The 21,649-nt window shown below is 41.1% G+C and overlaps 1 protein-coding gene across 2 annotated transcripts in view; it reads left to right on the forward strand.

Moving 5' to 3' along the window:
- LOC106561882 (MAM domain-containing glycosylphosphatidylinositol anchor protein 1) overlaps positions 1-21,649 on the forward strand; it is a 470,281-nt gene that overhangs the window by 374,551 nt on the left and 74,081 nt on the right. The window lies entirely within an intron of this gene.

Here is a 21,649-nt window from a genome sequence, read left to right on the forward strand (position 1 = left end):
GACTATATTCTGTCCTCATTAAATGTAGCTGAATATAATTCGACAGGCAGCTAAACACCTCGCTATTATCAAACCTCTGGAGACAGGATTTCTATTTATTGAGTCAGGAAAGGGTGAAACTGAGAAAAGGAGACAATCACCAAAACTGTCATGAGTCCATGCATTTTTTTGTTTTGTTCAGAAGTAACCTCCAACAGTATGGTATAACCTTGTTCAGAAGTAACCTCCAACAGTATGGTATAAAGCCTTAACAAAATGACAGCTAAATACAGCTACAACCAAAGTTTCTAAATGTACAGTACCAGTCAATAGTTTAAACACACCTGCAGTACTTATTCCAGGGCTTTTCTTTATTTTTACTATGTTCTACATTGTAGAATATTCGTGAAGACATCAAGAACTATGAAATAACACATATGGAATCATGTAGTAAATAAAAATATATTTGAGATTTGAGATTCTTCAAAGTAGCCACCCTTTGCCTTGATGACAGCTTTGCATACTCTTGGCATTCTCTCAACCAGCTTTATGAGGTAGTCACTTACTCATGAATGCATTTCAATTAACAGGTGTGCCTTGTTAAAAGTTTATTTGTGGAATTTTTTACTTCTCAATGCATTTGTTTCAATCAGTTGTGTTGTGACAAGGTAGGGTTGGTATATAGAAGATAGCCCTATTTGGTAAAAGACCAAGTCCATATTATGGCAAGAACCGCTCAAATAAGCAAAGAGAAATGACAGTCCATCATTACTTTAAGACATGAAGGTCAGTCAATCTGGAACATTTCAAAAACTTCAAAAACTTAAAGTTTTATGTGCTATGATGAAACCGGCTCTCATGAGGACCACCACAGGAAAGGAAGACCCAGAGTTACCTCTGCTGCAGAGGATAAAAGCATTAGAGTTAACTGCACCTGATTGCAGCCCAAATAAATGCTTCACAGAGTTCAAGTAACAGACACATCTCAACATCAACTGTGCAGAGGAGACTGCGTGAATCAGGCATTCATGGTTGAAATGCTGCAAAGAAACCACTACTAAAGGACACCAATAAGAAGAAGAGACTTGCTTGGGCCAAGAAATGTTTTATCCAAATTTGAGATTTTTGATTCCAACCGCTGTGTCTTTGTGAGAGGTAGAGTAGGTGAACGGATGATCTCTGCGTGTGTGGTTCCCACCGTGAAGCATGGAAGAGGAGGTGTGATGGTGTGGGGATGCTTTGCTGGTGACACTGTCAGTGATTTATTTAGAATTCAAGGCATACTTAACCTGTCTGGGAACCTGGGACGCTTGCGTCCCACCCTAGTCAACAGCCAGTGGAATCGCGTCGCGCGAAATACAAATACCTTATAAATGCTATAACTTCAATTTCTCAAACATATGACTATTTTACACCATTTTGAGATACACCTCTCCTGAATCGAACCACGTTGTCCGATTTCAAAAAGGCTTTACAGCAAAAGCAAAACATTAGATTATGTTAGGAGAGTACCCTGCCAAAAATAATCACACTGCCATTTTCAAAGCAACTAGCATGCATCACAAATACCCAAAACACTGCTAAATGCAGCACTAACCTTTGACAATCTACAAAATTACTATTCGAAAACATTGTTAAAATGTAATATTGTCATTCAAAGAATTATAGATTAACATCTCGTGAATGCAACCACATTGCCAGATTTAAAAATAACTTTACTGGGAAATCACACTTTGCAATAAACGAGGTGCTATGCTCAGAAAAATAGGCTAGGCGATACAGGTTAGCGCCATCTTGGAACCATCTAAAATCAAATATACTATTGTAAATATTCCCTTACCTTTGATTATCTTCATCAGAAGGCACTTCCAGGAATCCCAGGTCCACAACAAATGTAGTTTTGTTCGAAAAAGTTAATAATTTATGTCCCAAAAGCTCCTTCTTGTTAGCGCGTTCTGAAGGCTACTCATAATGTACTGAAGCGCGCGGGACGTCACGAGTTCCTTCTTGTTAGCGCGTTCCGAAGGCTACTCATAATATACTGAAGCGCGTGGGACTTGTCGTCACAAATGTGCAAAAAATATATATTTACGTTTGTTCAAACTTGTCAAACATTGTATAACATAAATCTTTAGGGCCTTTTTCAATCAGAGCTTCAATAATGTTCATGGTGGACGATTGCATTGTCTTACTAAATGTTTCGGAACAAGAGGGTACCCACGGTCGCCCGCGTCATAGTAGTAATGGCCCTCCCCCTATGACCAACTTTCCAGGCTTCTCGTTCGGTCAGTTTTTACCAGAGAAGACTCAAACCACTTTGTAAAGACTGTTGACATCTAGTGGAAGCCTTAGGAAGTGCTAAATGAATCCTAACTCACGGTGTTGAAGGTGATTCCACAAGTCAGATTTCCACTTCCTGCATGGAATCTTCTCAGGTTTTGGCCTGCCATATGAGTTCTGTTATACTCACAGACACCATTCAAACAGTTTTAGAAACTTTAGAGTGTTTTCTATCCAAATCTACTAATTATATGCATATTCTAGTTACTGGGCAGGAGTAGTAACCAGATTATATCGGGTACGTTTTTTATCCGGCCGTGCAAATACTGCCCCCTAGCCCCAACAGGTTAACCAGCATGGCTACCACAGCATTCTGCAGCGATACGCCATCCCATCTGGTTTGCGTTTAGTGTAAATATCATTTGTTTTTCAACAGGTCAATGACCCAAAACACACCTCCAGGCTGTGTAAGGGCTATTTGACCAAGAAGGAGAGTGATGGAGTGCTAAAATGGACTAATAGTGTATAGCATATAGTATATACTCATGAATTAAGTATGTAGTATACAGTATGTTAGTATGGGTATTTGAACACAGCTAATAAGCGAAAGGAGCTCTGCATTAACACACCATGACTTCCTGATTAGCTATGTCACACGACAGAGGTCAAGGAAACATTAACTGAGCATATTGCAAACGGCCAGCAGGGGGAGACAAGCATATTTAAGGTGAGCATCAATACATTTGTAACAGAACAGACCGTATCGTAAACATTTCTGAAAACAAAAATGGGCTTTTTGGTCTTAATTTAAGGTTAGGATTAGGCATTAGTGGTAGCAGTGTGGTTAGGGTTAGGTTTAAAATCATATTTTATTACTTTATGTCTGTGCCAGCGATTAACCACTCTGCAGAGCTGCCTCCAGTACATGAGTCATCTTAATAAATGCCAAATCTGCTTTGTTTTCTCTTCTTCCTCTGTCTTCTTCCTCTGTCTTGAAGCCTGTGATGAAAATAACCCCCCCCACCAGCCCCTAACTATTGGTATTGGTTGTTGCAATATGGGAAACACATCTGAGAGTGTGTAGGCCTATGTGTACAAATTGGTTGTTTTACTTGACTGTTAATCTTGATGTTGTTATACGTTAATGTATTTCCTGTCTTGGAGCTGATATGTCATGATATTACATGTGTTATTAGATGTATACCCTACATAGTATGCATTGCAATAACTACAAATAGCTACTGTAAGCAAAATGTCGACCCTGCACAGTTGCATAGCACAAAAATGCAGACGTCTGCAGTCCCGCAATTATAAACTCGACGTAAGTATACAGTACGGTCAGAGAGACGGAGAGGGTAAGGGAGGGATAGCAGAACAGAGCGGGAGAGAGAAGAAGAGAGAGGGAGAGGAAGTATCTTGATGAATTATATAAGAGCGGCAGGATTCCTCCCCCAAAAAGCACACACACACAAACACACAAGGACACACACACATACCTGGGGGTCAGATGGGGGAGAGAGGAAATTGGGGGGCTGAATTAGCCAGCTTGCATTTGTGCGGTTGAATAGCTAATTTTCAGTTCTTTAAAACTCATACCTTACAGTAACTAAGCGTCGGCTGGGACTTAGCATCTCCCTAGTTGGCAGGATAAATTTTTTGAGTGAGTTCGAGCGCTCCTTCTGCTCTTCGATGTGTACAGTTTGCGGGGTTGTTGAAAGATAGCGTGATAACTGAGAGATGGAATACTCCACTGCCAATTTGGCCAATTGTCTGAGCTAGGAAGTTTATCAATGTATAGTACATTAGGAAGGAGCAACTCTAAAAGGACAATAGAATTAAGGTCCAGGTAGAAGATAATGGACCCTACACACTAAAAACCAGCTGCATTAAGTACTGCAGTGCATCTCCTCCTCATGGACTGCACCAGATTTGCCCGTTCTTGCTGTGAGATGTTACCCCACTCTTCCATCAAGGCACCTGCAAGTTCCCGGACATTTCTGGGGGGAATGGCCCTAGCCCTCACCCTCCGATACAACAGGTCCCAGACGTGCTCAATGGAATTGAGATCCGGGCTCTTCGCTGGCCTTGGCAGAACACTGACATTCCTGTCTTGCAGGAAATCACGCACAGAACGAACAGTATGGCTGGTGGCATTGTCATGCTGGAGGGTCATGTCAGGATGAACCTGCAGGAAGGGTACCACATGAGGGAGGAGGATGTCTTCCCTGTAACGCACAGCGTTGAGATTGCCTACAATGACAACAAGCTCAGTCCGATGATGCTGTGACACACCGCCCCAGACCATGACGGACCCTCCACCTCCAAACTGATCCCGCTCCAGAGTACAGGCCTCAGTGTAACGCTCATTCCTTGGACGATAAACGCGAATCCGACCATCACCCGTGGTGAGACAAAACCGCGACTCGTCAGTGAAGAGCACTTTTTGCCAGTCCTGTCTGGTCCAGCGATGGTGGGTTTGTGCCCATAGGAAACATTGTTGCTGGTGATGTCTGGTGAGGACCTGCCTTACAACAGGCCTGGAGGGATTATGCGTTCCTGGTGTAACTCGGGCAGTTGTTGTTGCCATCCTGTACCTGTGCCGCAGGTATGATGTTTGGATGTGCTGATCCTGTGCAGGTGTTGTTACACGTGGTTTGCCACTACGAGGATGATCAGCTGTCTTCCTGTAGCGCTGTCTTAGGCGTGTCACAGTACGGACATTGCAATTTCTTGCCCTGGCCACATCTGCAGTCCTCATGCCTCCTTGCAGCATGCCTAAGGCACGTTGACGCAGATGAGCAGGGACCCTGAGCATCTTTCTTTTGGTGTTTTTCACAGTCAGTAGAAAGGCCTCTTTAGTGTCCTAAGTTTTCATAATTGTGACCTTAATTGCCTTCCTTCTGTAAGCTGTTAGTGTCTTAAAGACCGTTCCACAGGTTCATGTTCATTAATTGCTTATGGTTCATTGAACAAGCATGGGAAACAGTGTTTAAACCCTTTACAATGAAGATCTGTGAAGTTATTTGGATTTTTACAAATTATCTTTGAAAGACAGGTCCTGAAAAAGGGACATTTCTTTTTTTGCTGAGTTTACATATTATTGACACCATTTGAAAGGAAACACTTTTACATTTTTGGAAATGTGAAATTAATGTAGGAGAATATAACACATTCGATCTGGTAAAAGATAATACAAAGAAAAAAACATATATTTTTTTTGGGGGGGGGGGGGGGTTACCATCATCTCTGAAATGTAAGAGAAAGGCCAAAGTGTAATATTCCAGGTTAGGTACAATTTAGATTTTGTCCACTAGATGGCAGCAGTGTATGCAAAGTTTTAGACTGATTCAATAAATCATTTTATTTCTGTTCAAAATGTTGTATCAAGACTGCCCAAATGTGCCTAATCGGTTTATTAATACACTTTCAAGTTCATAACTGTGCACTCTCCTTAAACAATAGCATGGTATTCTTTCACTGTAATAGCTACAGTATATTGGGCAGTACAGTTAGATTAGCAAGAATTTAAGCTTTCTACTTATATCAGATATGTCTATGTCCTGGGAAATGTTCTTGTTACTTGCAACCTCATACTAATCACATTATCCTACGTTAGCTCAAATGTCCCGCTGGGGGGGAAATCCTGTAGTGGATATTAACTAATATACAGTACATAGGTTCTAACTTGAAATATTATTTGTTAGTTTACTATTGTACAATTTATGCTCTTCCCATATAAAAACCACAAAGACTTCCGGAAAGCCCCGAACACAAGATATCAGTGTTATTTAGATGGAAGACATTAGTTAAATGCGGTAGCTCTATAACTAGTTAACGTTAGCATAGAGGTAGCAAGCTAGCTCTATCACTTCCATCCTCACAGAAGCCCTTGATAATGCTCTGTCTCTGCTTGTGCTCCTGGCTGTTTGAAATGCTTTAGAAGCCACGTTGATGTTAAGGACAGCATCAACTTTGAGAAGCAACTTCTTGCTGAAGCCCTCCTTCCATTGTTGATAGCCGTGGAAGTTCTCAGAGATAAAATGTGCAATTGCTAGCTAGCTCGATACTGTTAAGTCTTTAACCTACGAGTATACGCTACACTCGCATTAACATCTGCTATCCATGTGTATGTGACCAATAAAATTTGATTTAATATGAAAGGTGAGCATGGATTTATATTTCCCCACCATGTGAAGCTGACCGCCGGGCTTAGTGGGATTGTTTCCAAAGTTAGAGTTGATTTGGAGAAAAACTCAAACCAACATTTAAAACAACATTACAATATTATAAAAATATATTTAAGAGTTTGTAATTTAGGAATGTTTTCTTTATGCATATCGCTCAATAGTGACTTTGAAATTGGAAGTCTATCCATGTCCTGAGGACGTTGGGAAATGCCTTTAAAACCAGGTACTAGGGGCAACAGTGAGTGCTATTACCCTCAAGCAGGCTTGGGTTTTGCAAGGCTGTTTTGAACGGGGGTGGTGGATGCTCGTAATCCCATGACTCTGGATCAGAAGAATGCGTGTTTGTTCTAGTGGTGGACACTTGTTTATTTTTTGCTTTTGTTTTAACTCTATCCCAAAACGTAACCCTTACAGTAACCATTCGGGAATGAGTGCCTAAACTTAATGTTTTAACCCTATCCAAAACCTTAACCTTCTAAATTTGATGTTTGGAGGAACTTCTACATTTTACGTTTGAAGAAATGTGGATAAACGTTTAATTCTCCACTAAGACTGTGAGAGCTTGTTGAAGAATAATGCAAGAGGAGGTTTTGAATAGCATGAGCTGTGAAATTTTAATTTTGGTTATTTAGTCGCGTCCCCAGGTTCTTTCCTGAAGAGATTAGTGGAGTTCACAAGACGTCACACGCACATAAATACACACACACACGCACTAAGGAGTGAAGTGTGTCGTTGCATGGGTGCGCGCATGTGTGCGTATGTGCTGGTGTGCATGCATACGTGTGTGTGTTTGTGTGTGTTCGTATGCATGACTCCAGATCTGCAGGAACAAAGCTGCCTATTTGGTTGACAACATACACAGGCCATACATTGGGTACACATACATACAGTGCCTTGCAAAAGTATTCATCCTAATTCGCATTTTCCCTATTTTGTTGCATTATAACCTGTAATTTCAATGGATTTGTATTTCATGTAATGGACATACACAAAATAGTCAACATTGTTGAAGTGAAATGAAAAAAAAGTACTTGTTTCAAAAAATGAAAAAAAAAACAATTTGAAAAGTGGTGCGTGCATATGTATTCACCCCCTTTCCTATGAAGCCCCTAAATAAGATCTGGTGCAACCAATTACATTCAGAAGTCACATAATTTGTTAAATAAAGTCCAACTGTGTGCAATCTAAGTGTCACATGATGTGTCAGATGATCTTTGTATTTATACACCAGTTCTGAATTGCCCCAGAGTCTGCAACACCACTAAGCAAGGGGTACGGCCATGCAAGTGGCACCATGAAGACCAAGGAGCTCTCCAAACAGGTCAGGGACAAAGTTGTGGAGAAGTGCAGATCAGGGTTGGGTTATGAAAAAATATCCGAAACTTTAAACATCCCACGGAGCGCCATTAAATCCATTGTTAAAAAAATGGAAAGAATAGGTACCACAACAAACCTGACAAGAGAGGGCCGCCCACCAAAACTCACGGACCAGGCATGGAGGACATTAATCAGAGAGTCAAAAAAGAGCCCAAAGATAACCCTGAAGGAGCTGCAAAGCTCCACAGCGGAGATTGGATTATCTGTCCATAGGACCACTTTAAGCCGTACGCTCCACAGAGCTGGGTTTTACGGAAGAGTGGCCAGAAAAAAGCCACTGCTTAAAGAAAAAAATAAGCAAATACGTTTGGAGTTCAGCAAAAGGCATGTGGGAAACTCCCCAAACATATGGAAGAAGGTACTCTGGTCAGATGAGACTTAAATTGAGTTTTATGACCATCAAGGAAGACGCTCTGTCTGGCGCATATCCAACACCTCTCTTCACCCCATGAACATCTTCCCCACAGTGAAGCATGGTGGTGGCAGCATCATGCTGTGGGGATATTTTTCATTGGCAGGGACTGGGAAACCGGTCAGAATTGAAAGAATGATGGATGGTGCTAAATACAGGGAAATTCTTGAGGGAAACCTGTTTCAGTCTTCAAGAGATTTGAGACTGGGACGGAGGTTCACATAACAGCAGGACAATGACCATAAGCATGCTGCTAAATCAACACTTGAGTGGTTTAAGGGGAAACATTTAAATGTCTTGGAATGGCCTAGTCAAAGCCCAGACCTCAATCCAATTGAGAATCTGTGGTACGACTTAAAGATTGCTGTACACTAGCGGAACCCATCCAACTTGAAGGAGCTAGAGCAGTTATGCCTTGAAGAATGGGCAAAAATCACGCTGGCTAGATGTGCCAAGCTGGTAGATACATACCCCATGAGACTAGCAGCTGTAATTGATGCAAAAGGTGGCTCTACAAAGTTTTGACTTTGGGGGAGTGAATAGTTATGCACGCTCAAGTTCTCTGTTTTCTGTGTTATTTCTATTTTGTTTCACAATAAAAACAATTTTGCATCTTCAAAGTGGTAGGCATGTTGTTTAAATCAAATGATACAAACCCCCCAAAAATATGTTCTAATTCCAGGTTGTAAGGCAACAAAATAGGAAAAATGCCAAGGGGGGTGAATACTTTCACAAGCCACTGTAGATCTCTGCATGTGTGTGTGTGTGTGTGTGTGTGTGTGTGTGTGTGTGTGTGTGTGTGTGTGGGTGTGTGGGTGTGTCTGCTCGCATAACCAGGCCATCACACACACAAGCACATGCATGAACCCAAACAAGCGCAGCGTGTGCATATTTGTATTAGCGATCTCACTTAATGCACATATGCAGTACAGCGCAACATGCAATCATAAACACAAACACATAATATAAATAAACATTATGCACACAAACACACCACATGTAGGCTATGTATACTGTATTTATATTAGAAGCACACACTGTATATTCTCACTCAGTCATAAACATTTTCAGCACAGTCAAACATGCAATCACCATAATATATACTAAACATACACAAACAGATGCACACACACACACAAACACACACACACACACACACACACACACACACACACACACACACACACACACACGTATTATCATATATATTGGAAGTTAATGATGTGCATGCCTCGATTACATCAAACACACACTTACAGTGGCTTGCAAAAGTTTTCACCCCCTTGGCATTTTTCCCATTTTCTTTCCTTACAACCTGGAATTAAAATACATTTTTGGGGGGTTTGTATCATTTGATTTACACAACATGCCTACCACTTTGAAGATGCAAAATATTTTTTCTTGTGAAACAAACAAGAAATATGACAACAAAAAAAAAGAAAACTTGAGCGTGCGTAACTATTCACACCCACAACGTGAATACTTTGTAGAGTCACCTTTTGCATCAATAACAGCTGCAAGTCTCTTGGGGTATGTCTCTATCAGCTTGGCACATCTAGCCAATGGGATTTTTGCCCGTTCTTCAAGGCAAAACTGCTCCAGCTCCTTCAAGTTGGATGGGATCTGCTGGTGTACAGCAATCTTTAACCTGTTAGGGCTAGGGGGCAGTATTGACACGGCCGGATAAAAAACGTACCCGATTTAATCTGGTTACTACTCCTGCCCAGTAACTAGAATATGCATATAATTATTGGCTTTGGATAGAAAACACCCTAAAGTTTCTAAAACTGTTTGAATGGTGTCTGTGAGTGTAACAGAACTCAAATGGCAGGCTAAAACCTGAGAAGATTCCATGCAGGAAGTGGCCTGTCTGACAAGTTGTGTTTCATCTTGGCTCTTTTTATTGAAGACTGAGGATCTTTGCTCTAACGTGACACTTCCTACGGCTCCCATAGGCTCTCAGAGCCCGGGAAAAAGCTGAACGATATCGAGGCAGCCTCTGGCTGAAACACATTATCGCTTTTGGCAAGTGGCCGATCAGAGTACTATGGGCTTAGGCGCGTGCCCGAGTCGACCCCATGCTTTATTTTCTTTCGTCTGTTTACCTAAACGCAGATTCCCGGTCGGAATATTATCGCTTTTTTATGAGAAAAATGGCATAAAAATTGATTTTAAACAGCGGTTGACATGCTTCGAAGTACGGTAATGGAATATTTAGAAATGTTTTGTCACGAATTGCGCCATGCTCGTCACCCTTATTTACCCTTTCGGATAGTGTCTTGAATGCACGAACAAAACGCCGCTGTTTGGATATAACGATGGATTATTTTGAACCAAACCAACATTTGTTATTGAAGTAGAAGTCCTGTGAGTGCATTCTGACGAAGACAGCAAAGGTAATCACATTTTTCTTATAGTAAATCTAACTTTGGTGAGGGCTAAACTTGGTGGGTGTCTAAATAGCTAGCCCTGTGATGCCGGGCTATCTACTGAGAATATTGCAAAATGTGCTTTCACCGAAAAGCTATTTTAAAATCGGACATATCGAGTGCATAGAGGAGTTCTGTATCTATAATTCTTAAAATAATTGTTATGCTTTTTGTGAACGTTTATCATGAGTAATTTAGTAAATTCACCGGCAGTGTTCGGTGGGAATGCTAGTCACATGCTAGTCACATGCTAATGTAAAAAGCTGGTTTTTGATATAAATATGAACTTGATTGAACAAAACATGCATGTATTGTATAACATAATGTCCTAGGGTTGTCATCTGATGAAGATCATCAAAGGTTAGTGCTGCTTTTAGCTGTGGTTTGGGTTTATGTGACATTATATGCTAGCTTGAAAAATGGGTGTCTGATTATTTCTGGCTGGGTACTCTGCTGACATAATCTAATGTTTTCCTTTCGTTGTAAAGCCTTTTTGAAATCGGACAGTGTGGTTAGATTAACGAGAGTCTTGTCTTTAAAATGGTGTAAAATAGTCATATGTTTGAAAAATTGAAGTTTTTGCATTTTTTAGGTTTTTGAATAACGCGCCACAGGATTACACTGGCTGTTACGTAGGTGGGACGATTTGGTGCCACCTGCCCTAGAGAGGTTAAGTCATTCCACAGATTCTCAATTGGATTGAAGTCTGGGCTATGACTAGGCCATTCCAAGACATTTAAATGTTTACTCTTAACCACTCAAGTGTTGCTTTAGCAGCATGCTTAGGGTCATTGTCCTGCTGGAAGGTGAACCTCCGTCCCAGTCTCTAATCTCTGGAAGACTGAAACAGATTTCCCTCAAGAATTTCCCTGTATTTAGCGCCATCCATCATTCCTTCAATTCTGACCAGTTTCCCAGTCCCTGCCGATGAAAAACATCCCAACAACTTGATGCTGCCACCACCATGCTTCACTGTGGGGAAGATGTTCTCAGGGTGATGACAGGTGTTTGGTTTGTGCCAGACATAGCGTTTTCCTTGATGGCCAAAAAAAATCAATTTTAGTCTCATCTGACCGGAGTACCTTCTTCCATATGTTTGGGGAGTCTCCCACATGCATTTTGGCGTACACCTATCATGTTTGCTTATTTTTTTCTTTAAGCAATGGCTTTTCTCTGCCCGCTCTTCCGTGAAGCCCAGCTCTGTGGAGTGTACGGCTTAAAGTGGTCCTATGGACAGATACTCCAATCTCCGCTGTGGAGCTTTGCAGCTCCTTCAGGGTTATATTTGGTCTCTTTGTTGCCTCTCTGATTAATGCCCTCCTTGCCTGGTCCGTGAGTTTTGGTAGGCGGCCTTCTCTTGGCAGGTTTGTTGTCGTGCCATATTCTCATGCCATATTCTCATAATTTCATGTTCTCAAACAATCAACTATTTTACACCATTTTAAAGATAAACTTCTCGTAAATCCTACCACATTGTCCGATTTCAAAAAGGTTTTACGGGCGAAAGCATAAAATTAGATTATGTTAGGAGAGTACATTGACAAAAATAATCACACAGCCATTATCCAAGCAACTAGATGCATCACAAAAACCCAAAACATAGCTAAATGATGCACTAACCTTTGACGATCTTCATCAGATGACACTCCTAGGACATTATGTTACACAATACATGTATGTTTTGCTCGATAAAGTTCATATTTATATCCAAAAACAGCATTTTACATTGGCGCGTAATGTTGAGAAATGTTTTCCCTACAAACCTCCGGTGAATCAGCACAATGAGCACACATGTTACAGAAATACTCATCAAAATGTTTGATCAATGTAGAAGTGTTATGCACAGAATTATAGATACACTTCTCCTAAATGTAATCGCATTGTCAGATTTCAAAAAAGGTTCACGGTGAAAGCACAATTTGCAATAATCTGAGTACAGCCCAGATGACACAAACAACAAGCAAACAGAAACCCGCCATCTTGGAGTCAATAAAACTAACAAATTACATTATAAATATTCACTTACCTTTGATTATCTTCATCAGAAGGCACTCCCAGGGACCCCAGCTCCACAATAAATGTTCGATAAAGTTAATTTATATGTCCAAATAATCCATTTTGTTCGCGCGTTAGGTTCACTATCCAAATCCACAACGCGCATGCTTACTTAGTCCAGACGAAAAGTCAAAAAAGTTATACTACAGTTTGTAGAAACGTCAAACGATGTATAGAATCAATCTTTAGGTTGCTTTTATCATATATCTTGAATAAAATTCCAACTGGACCTATACGTTCTCTTTAGCAGTGAATATGAACTCAGCTCGCTCCCAAGTCATTGCGCGTGACTGAGCCCATGCCTTATAATGGGACACCTACTTCCTAGGGCTGTAATTCCCATCAAATTCACCATAGAATCCTCAAACACTGTTCTAAAGACTGCTGACATCTAGTGGAAGCTTTAGGAAGTGCAAAATGAACCCTAACTCACTGTATACAGTCAAGGCAATCACTTGAAAGAACTACAACCACAGACTTTCCACTTCCTGCTTGGAATTGTCTCAGGTTTTTGCCTGCCATAAGAGTTCTGTTATACTCACAGACACCATTCAAACAGTTTTAAAAACTTCAGTGTTTTCTATCCAAATCTACTAATAATATGCATATTCTAGTTTCTGGGCCAGAGTAGTAACCTGTTCAAATTGGGTATGTTTTTCATCCGGCCGTGAAAATACTGCCCCCTAGCCCCAAGAGGTTATTAACCTCTCTAGGGAAGGTGGGACGAAATCGTCCCACCTACTCAACAGCCAGTGGAATCCCGTGGCGCGTTATTCAAATACCTTAGAAATGCTATTACTTCAATTTCTCAAACAAATGACTATTTTACACCATTTTTAAGACAAGACTCTCGTTAATCTAACCACACTGTCCGATTTCAAAAAGGCTTTACAACGAAAGCAAAACATTAGATTATGTCAGTAGAGTACCCAGCCAGAAATAATCAGACACCCATTTTTCAAGCTAGCATATAATGTCACATAAACCCAAACCACAGCTAAATGCAGCACTAACCTTTGATGATCTTCATCAGATGACAATCCTAGGACATTATGTTATACAATACATGCATGTTTTGTTCAATCAAGTTCATATTTATATCAAAAAACAGCTTTTTACATTAGCATGTGACGTTCAGAACTAGCATACCCACCGCAAACTTCCGGTGAATTTACTAAATTACTCACGATAAACGTTCACAAAAAACATAACAATTATTTTAAGAATTATAGATACAGAACTCCTTTATGCACTCGCTATGTCTGATTTTAAAATAGCTTTTCGGTGAAAGCACATTTTGCAATATTCTGAGTAGATAGCCCGGCATCACAGGGCTAGCTATTTAGACACCAACCAAGTTTAGCCCTCACCAAAGTCAGATTTACTATAAGAAAAATGTTATTACCTTTGCTGTTCTTCGTCAGAATGCACTCCCAGGACTTCTAATTCAATAACAAATGTTGGTTTGGTTCAAAATAATCCATAGTTATATCCAAATAGCGGCGTTTTGTTCGTGCGTTCTAGACACTATCCGAAATGGTAAATCAGGGTTACGAGCATGGCGCAATTCGTGACAAAAAATGTCTAAATATTCCATTACCGTACTTCGAAGCATGTCAACCGCTGTTTAAAATCAATTTTTATGCAATTTATCTCGTAAAAAAGCGATAATATTCCGACCGGGAATCTGCGTTTTGGTAAATAGAGGGGAAATAAAGAAAGACGGGGGCGACCAGTGCACACGCCTAAGCCCACTGTCCCCTGATCGGCCACTTGAAAAAGGCGATAATGTGTTTCAGCCTGGGGCTGGAATGACGACATTCAGCTTTTTTCCCGGGCTCTGAAAGCCTATGGGAGCCGTGGGAAGTGTCACGTTACCGCAGAGATCCTTTGTTTTGGAAAGAGATGTCAAAGAAAGCCAATAAATGGTCAGACAGGCCACTTCCTGTAAAGGAATCTCTCAGGTTTTTGCCTGCCATATGAGTTCTGTTATACTCACAGACACCATTCAAACAGTTTTAGAAACTTTAGAGTGTTTTCTATCCATATCTAATAAGTATATGCATATTGTAGGTACTGGGTAGGAGTAGTAACCAGATTAAATCGGGTACGTTTTTTATCCGGCGGTGTAAATACTGCCCCCTAGCCCTAAGAGGTTAACAGGAATTTAAACACATTTGTGCACAAAATGTGTGCGAAATAAGCTTTTTTTGTGAATGGAACATTTTGGGGATCTTTTATTTCAGTTCATGAAACATGGGAGCAACACTTTACATGTTGTGTTTATATTTTTGTTCAGTGTAATAAGAGAATAGGCTACAACATCATCATGGGAGCAGGTTCGAGTGAAATCCCCAGTTTGGAAGGACAATCACCAGGTATATGGATACACAGCCTGTACAATGTGCAAGCAGGTATTTACTTTCAATAATTCAGTTAATTATCAGTTAATTATAACATTAATTAAAGTGTAAACCTGTGCGGCTGGTAAAAGTTAGAGATCCTGTAGCCTAAATCAATGTAGACTATTTTTGCAGCCTATATTCGATTCTGTGAATTATTTAAGTTTTAATTAGTCCTAAACTATTTGATTATCTAAAATGTGAAGGTATTGTTTTGTTATGTCGGCTATAGTCTTTCATTAGGTAAGAAGGCTAATTAGAAGGCTATTTTTCTATAAAGCTATTTGAGTGACAAATCATATTGTGAAAATAAATAGATATTCTTAATTTATGAAATGGTTTCCTTTTGTCCAAATGTTGAATAGACATGCAGACAAATTAATTCATGCAGGCAAGTGGAATAGTAACAATAGCCTAATAAAAAGTATTACCACTCAAAAACTATTCAATGAATGGACGTTATATGGCGGGTAACGCATCAGCTCTTGGAACAATTCTATGCGGGAGGTTCGGGTTGCAAAAAAAAATATGTCCTGATGTCGGGTATCAAGTGGGGTTCTCAATTGATGTGGCCGGTGTGGGGCGGGTGCAGCTCCAAAAAACAGACCAGTGCAGGACTCTACATTGATGCTATAACCCACCTGCTATGAATCCGAGTCTAAACACACTTTCTGTCTGGAGTGTGGGAGGAGTGTCTGTAAGTTTAAGTCCACTGACAAATGTTCCCCCTGAGCCCAATCCATCTGTCCACTGTCTTGAAGGGTGTGTGTGTGTGTGTGTGTGTGTGTGTGTGTGTGTGTGTGTGTGTGTGTGTGTGTGTGTGTGTGTGTGTGTGTGTGTGGGTGTGAGTGTGTATGGTATCTGTGAGTGGCTGCATCCCCCTGCGCTCAGACACATCGATCCCTCGTCTGCTAACCACATGCTGACCCAAAGGGTGTATGCGTGTGTGTGCATGCATGTGTGTGTTTGTCTGTCCCTGCTCGTCTGTCCCTGCTCGTCTGTCCCTGCTCTTAACTGTCAAGTGCTCAGAATTGCAGGGATGGCACATTCCCACAGCACACACCCACTCCTAAGCAGTTAACCATAAACAAACACAATAACAGATGGAAAAGACATGCTTTAAAAAACTGTCATATACATCCATGTACATAATACATTCACATTATGTTCATATGATTATGCATATACTGTGCAATGCATAGCAATGTTTATATTGATAAATATACAAATAATAAATGCATATGTACATATCCACACACCTAGTTAGATGTGGTCAGGGCCAGTTCTGGTGCAGAACATCCTTATGAATCTAAGCACTAAGCATGGCACTTTCAAAAGTTACCTTTCCACCCAGACAGAGGCTCTACTGACACTTCAACTGCTGGCTACTCGTCCGTTGTATAACCCAACAACAGAAGTGCTTCCCTAAAAGCTGCCTGGGTTTAAAATAACATCTTCTGTTTTCAGAAAGAGAAAAGCTAAATTAATAGGGGCAGAATATTATAGGCTACAGTTCAGCTTCAGGTTGTCATAGAGAGGAATCAATATATCCCCATATGCATCGGAGTCACGTCTTTCGCGGGCATTTTAGAGCTTGTTTCTACCATAAGGCATCACCGAGTTAAGCATTGTTATAGAACGCTTGATATAATCTGGAAAAGTTTTATGTATTTATTTAAAAATATAAAGCAGACAATAGATATCCTTTTTGTCCCTTTATTTAACAAAGGGTATGTGATACCCTCACTCAATTCGAGCCCTGGTTGTAGTCAAACACACCAAGCCCTTCCCAGACACAGAGGTATTTAATCAGTGCATGCAACAGTATTGGAGTATTTGGCTATACCGACATCTATGGATAGGATAATTGTGTGTGTCAAACAGGTAGGCTTACCACTTATTTTTTGGGAAAATTAAGAAATAATCTCCAATTATATATGTAATTCTATGTTTATTCCCATAATAATGTTTTGTGCACGCGTGCACATATAGGAGGTCCCTTACCAGGCAGAAGGGAATGTTACTTTGACCCCTGCATCGCAGAGTTACAATGTTGCTATCACTATGCAACTTACTACCTATAGTAGGAAAACGAGTTTCTTATTAATAATATCCCACTTGTTATCACACATGGCACGACCCCATAATTGTTACAATTACAATAAAAATAACACTTTTATAATAACATATTTAACATATATTTTACTATTCCTGTAGAACTGTAAAACAGAGTAAGATCATTTGAACTTTGGAAACAACTGCTGTCATAAATGCATGGCGGGCCTTGTTTCGCTGGAGCAGTGTAAAATAAGCTTTATGTCAATGACCCAGCCTTAACGAATTTTGGTTATTTACATATCGAATTTGATTGTCCAACATCAGTTTCAACATTTATTTATTTTATCTCCACCTAGAGTGGCCTCTTTCCTCTGCTGTGGTGCTGCATTGTTTTCAGCAATGTTTTCTCTCGGTAGTTGTCCATTGTCCTGAAATCAAATCATCTGAGTTTGCTTGGACACCAGCCTGATCTCCAGCTCCTTCCACCTCTGGAAACTACCTAGGAGGTCATGTGACTTCTCATACGAGCTGAGGAGGTGGCAAAGATTCTTCCAGTCCTTGGTTCCATCCCTGACCAGCGCAGATTTGCACTCGTGTGAAAAGAGTTTGCAGCAAAAACAGAAGGCTGCCTCGTTTTGCTTGGAATAGACAAGCCTTGGTCTCCACTCTCTCCCCGTTTACCATCCTCCTATTGCAGAGGGCCACCGAAAACTTTCGTTGTCCCTCATCTCTTGGGAAATTTCCCTCCTTATCCTGATGTGGCCTCGCTTGCACTAACATATCCCGTAAAGATACGGAAAACATCAGAAATATGAAATAACACACGTGGAATCATGTAGTAACCAAAAAAAGTGTTAAACAATATATATTTTATATTGGAGATTCTTCAAATGGCCACCCCTGACCTCAACCAATTTGGTTGGTCTGGGGATTGTGGAGGCCAGGTCATCTGATGCAGCTCTCCATCACTCTCCTTCTTGGTAAAATAGCCCTTACACAGCCTGGAGGTGTGTTGAGTCATTGTCCTGTTGAAAAACAAATGATAGTCCCACTAAGCCCAAACCAGATGGGATGGCGTATTGCTGCAGAATGCTGTGGTAGCCATGCTGGTTAAGTGTGGATTGACAGAGAGCTGACAGAGAGCTGTCATCATCGGTGGAAGTGCATGGCTCGGACTCCTTTGGTTCGCTGCTAGAATCAGCAAATGGGTCTTGTCGTTCTCGACGAATGAATGGCTTGTCCTCGTAGGCTTGTCATTCTCCACACCGGCTGATGGACATTGCTGCACGCTGATACATTTCCCTAGCAATTTTTTTTCGTTTAGAGATTGTGCCTCTTTTTTCATTGTTTTTTAAAATATTCACTTCCTGATAGTTTTTGTCTCTTAGACATGGTAGCAAATTGTTTCAAATCTCTATTGATTACTTTTAGCTAAAATGATATCCACTAGTTGTAGCTAGCTAAAGTTAACAGGCTAGGTTAGGCTACTGCCTTAAATGACAACACAATGTGATTCAATGTGTCAGATTTGAACCCCTGAAATGTATGTTTTAATAAAATGAATAAATGTAATAAAATACATGAGGTTAGCCTAATATATAGTGACTTGGGAAAGTTTCCCGACCCCTTTAGTTACGTTACAGCTTTATTCTAAAATGGATTCAATTGTTTTTTACCTCATCAATCTACACACAATACCCCATAATTACAAACCAAAAACAGTTTATTAAAATAAAAAATGGAAATATCACAATTACGTAAGTATTCAGACCCTTTACTCAGTACTTTGTCAAAGCACCTTTGGCAGCTCTGTCAGGTTGGATGGGGAGCGGTGCTGCACAGCTATTTTCAGGTCCCTCCAGAGATCGATCGGGTTCAAGTCTGGGCTCTGAATGGGCCACTAAAGGACATTCAGACACTTGTCTCGAAGCCACTCCAGCGTTATCTTGGCTGTTTGCTTAGGGTTGTTGTCCTGTTGGAAGGTGAACCTTTACCCCAGTCTGAGGTCCTGAACATCCCCACTGCATGATGCTGCCACCATGCTTCACCGTAGGGATGGTGCCAGGTTTCCTCCAGACGTGATGCCTGGCATTCAGGCCAAAGAGTTCAATCTTGGTTTCATCAGACCAGAGAATCTTCTTTCTCATGGTCTGAGAGTCTTTAGGTGCCTTTTGGCAAACTCCAAGCTGGCTGTTGTGCCTTTTACTGAGGAGTGGCTTCCGTCTGGACACTCTATCATAAAGGCCTGATTGTTGGAGTGCTGCAGAGATGGTTGTCTTTCTGGAAGGTTCTCCCATCGCCACAGAGGAACTCTAGAACTCTGTCAGAATGTCCATGGGGTTCTTGGTCACCTCCCTGACCAAGGCCCTTGTCCCCCGATTGCTCAGTTCCAAACTTCTTCCATTTAAGAATTATGGAGGCCACTGTGTTCTTGGGGACCTTCAATGATGCAGACATGTTTAAGTACCCTTCCTCAGATTTGTGCCTCAGCAACACAATCCTGTCTCGGAGCTCTACGGACAATTCCTTCAACCTCATACCTTGGTTTTTGCTCTGAAATGCACTGTCAACTGTGGGACCTTATATTGACAGATGTTTGCCTTTCCAAATCATATCCAATCAATTGAATTTACCACAGGTGGAATCCAATCAAGTTGTTGAAACATCTGAAGGATGATCATTGGAAACAGGATGCACCTGAGCTCAATTTTGAGTCTCATAACAAAGGTTCTGAATACTTATGTAAATAAGGTATTTCTGTTTTTAATACATTTGCAAAAATGTCTAAAATCTGTTTTCGCTTTGTCATTATTGGATATTGTGTGTAGATTGTTAAGAATTGTATTTATTTAATCCATTTTAGAAAAAGGCTCTAAAGTAACAAAATGTGGAAAAAGTCAAGGCGTCTGAATACTTTCCGAAGGCAGTGTACCTAGTGTACATACAGTAGCTACATGCACTCAAATGTTCATGCAAGCTCTGGAACATGAGGAAGCTAATGTTCGAAAGTGTGTGTGTGTGTGTGATTTGAACTCTGCTCTCAACCAGATGTTCTCTAGGTGGGCATGAATCTGCACAAACACTCACATACACACACACACACTAATGGCATGTATTAGAGATATAGTGTGGTGTACACATTACAACGAGAGTGTGCATACACCCACACACACCCACACCAACACACACACACCTTTACCAGTGTCGGTGTATTAGTTTGAAGTGCTGTGCCTAATGCGTTGCCGTGGTCTTGTTCCTAATTGCCGGGGTCTCACAGCTGTCCTTTATCATGATACATAATTACATTTATAACAAATGTGTTTGACCCCAGCATGGGGGTTAACTGTTTGTTTGTGTGTGTGTGTGTGTGTGTGTCATCTGTGAGTGGCTGCATCCCCCCTGGATTCAGACACATCGATCCCTTGCAAAACAGTGCCACTGGCCTCCCCAGCCGCATTTGTTATTGTTTTGAAGAATTGAGCATCCAGCATCATGGTAAACAAAATTGTAGTGCATACCCAAATCAAATTGTATTTGTCACATGCGCCAAATACAACATGTGTAGCCCTTACAGGGACGTGCTCACTTACAACGATGCAATTTTATGAAAATAACTAAATAAAACTAAGAAATAAGAATAACAAATCATTAAAGAGAAGCAGTAAATAACAATAATGGGGCTATATACAGGGGGTACCGGTACAGAGTCAATGTACAGGGGCACCGGTGTCGAGGGAATTGAGGTAATATATACATGTAGGTAGAGTTAAAGTGACTATGCATAGATAATAACAGAGAGTAGCAGCAGCGTAGAAGAGGGAGGGGGCAGTGCAAATAGTCTGGGTAGCCATTTGATTAGAGGTTCAGGAGTCTTATGGCTTGGGGGTAGAAGCTGTTTAGAAGCCTCTTGGACCTAGACTTGGCGCTCGGGTACCGGTTGCCGTGCGATAGCAGAGAGAACAGTCTATGACTAGAGTGGCTGGATTCTTTGCAAATTCCAGGATCTCCCTCTTACACCGCCTGATATAGAGGTCCTGGATGGCAGGAAGCTTGGCCCCGGTGATGTACTTGGCCGTACGCACTACCTTCTGTAGTGCCTTGCGGTCGGAGGCTAAGCAGTTGCCATAACAGCCAGTGATGCAACCCGTCAGGATGTTCTCGATGGTGCAGCTGTAAAACTTGAGGATCTGAGGGCCCAGGACAAATATTTTCAGTCTGCTGAGGGGGAATAGGTGTTTTGTGCCCTCTTCGTGTGCTTGGACCATGTTAGTTTGTTGGTGATGTGGACGCCAAGGAACTAGAAGCTCTCAACCTGCTCCACTACAGCACCGTAGATGAGAATGGGGGCGTGCTCGGTCCTCCTTTTCCTCTAGTCCACAATCATCTCCTTTGTCTTGATCACGTTGAGAGAGAGGTTGTTGTTCTTGCACCACACGGTCAGGTCTCTGACCTCCTCCCTATAGACTGTCT

The sequence above is a fragment of the Salmo salar genome, chromosome 11 (assembly GCF_965601325.2).
Source record: "Salmo salar chromosome 11, fSalSal1, whole genome shotgun sequence".
Taxonomy (NCBI): Eukaryota; Metazoa; Chordata; class Actinopteri; order Salmoniformes; family Salmonidae; genus Salmo; species Salmo salar.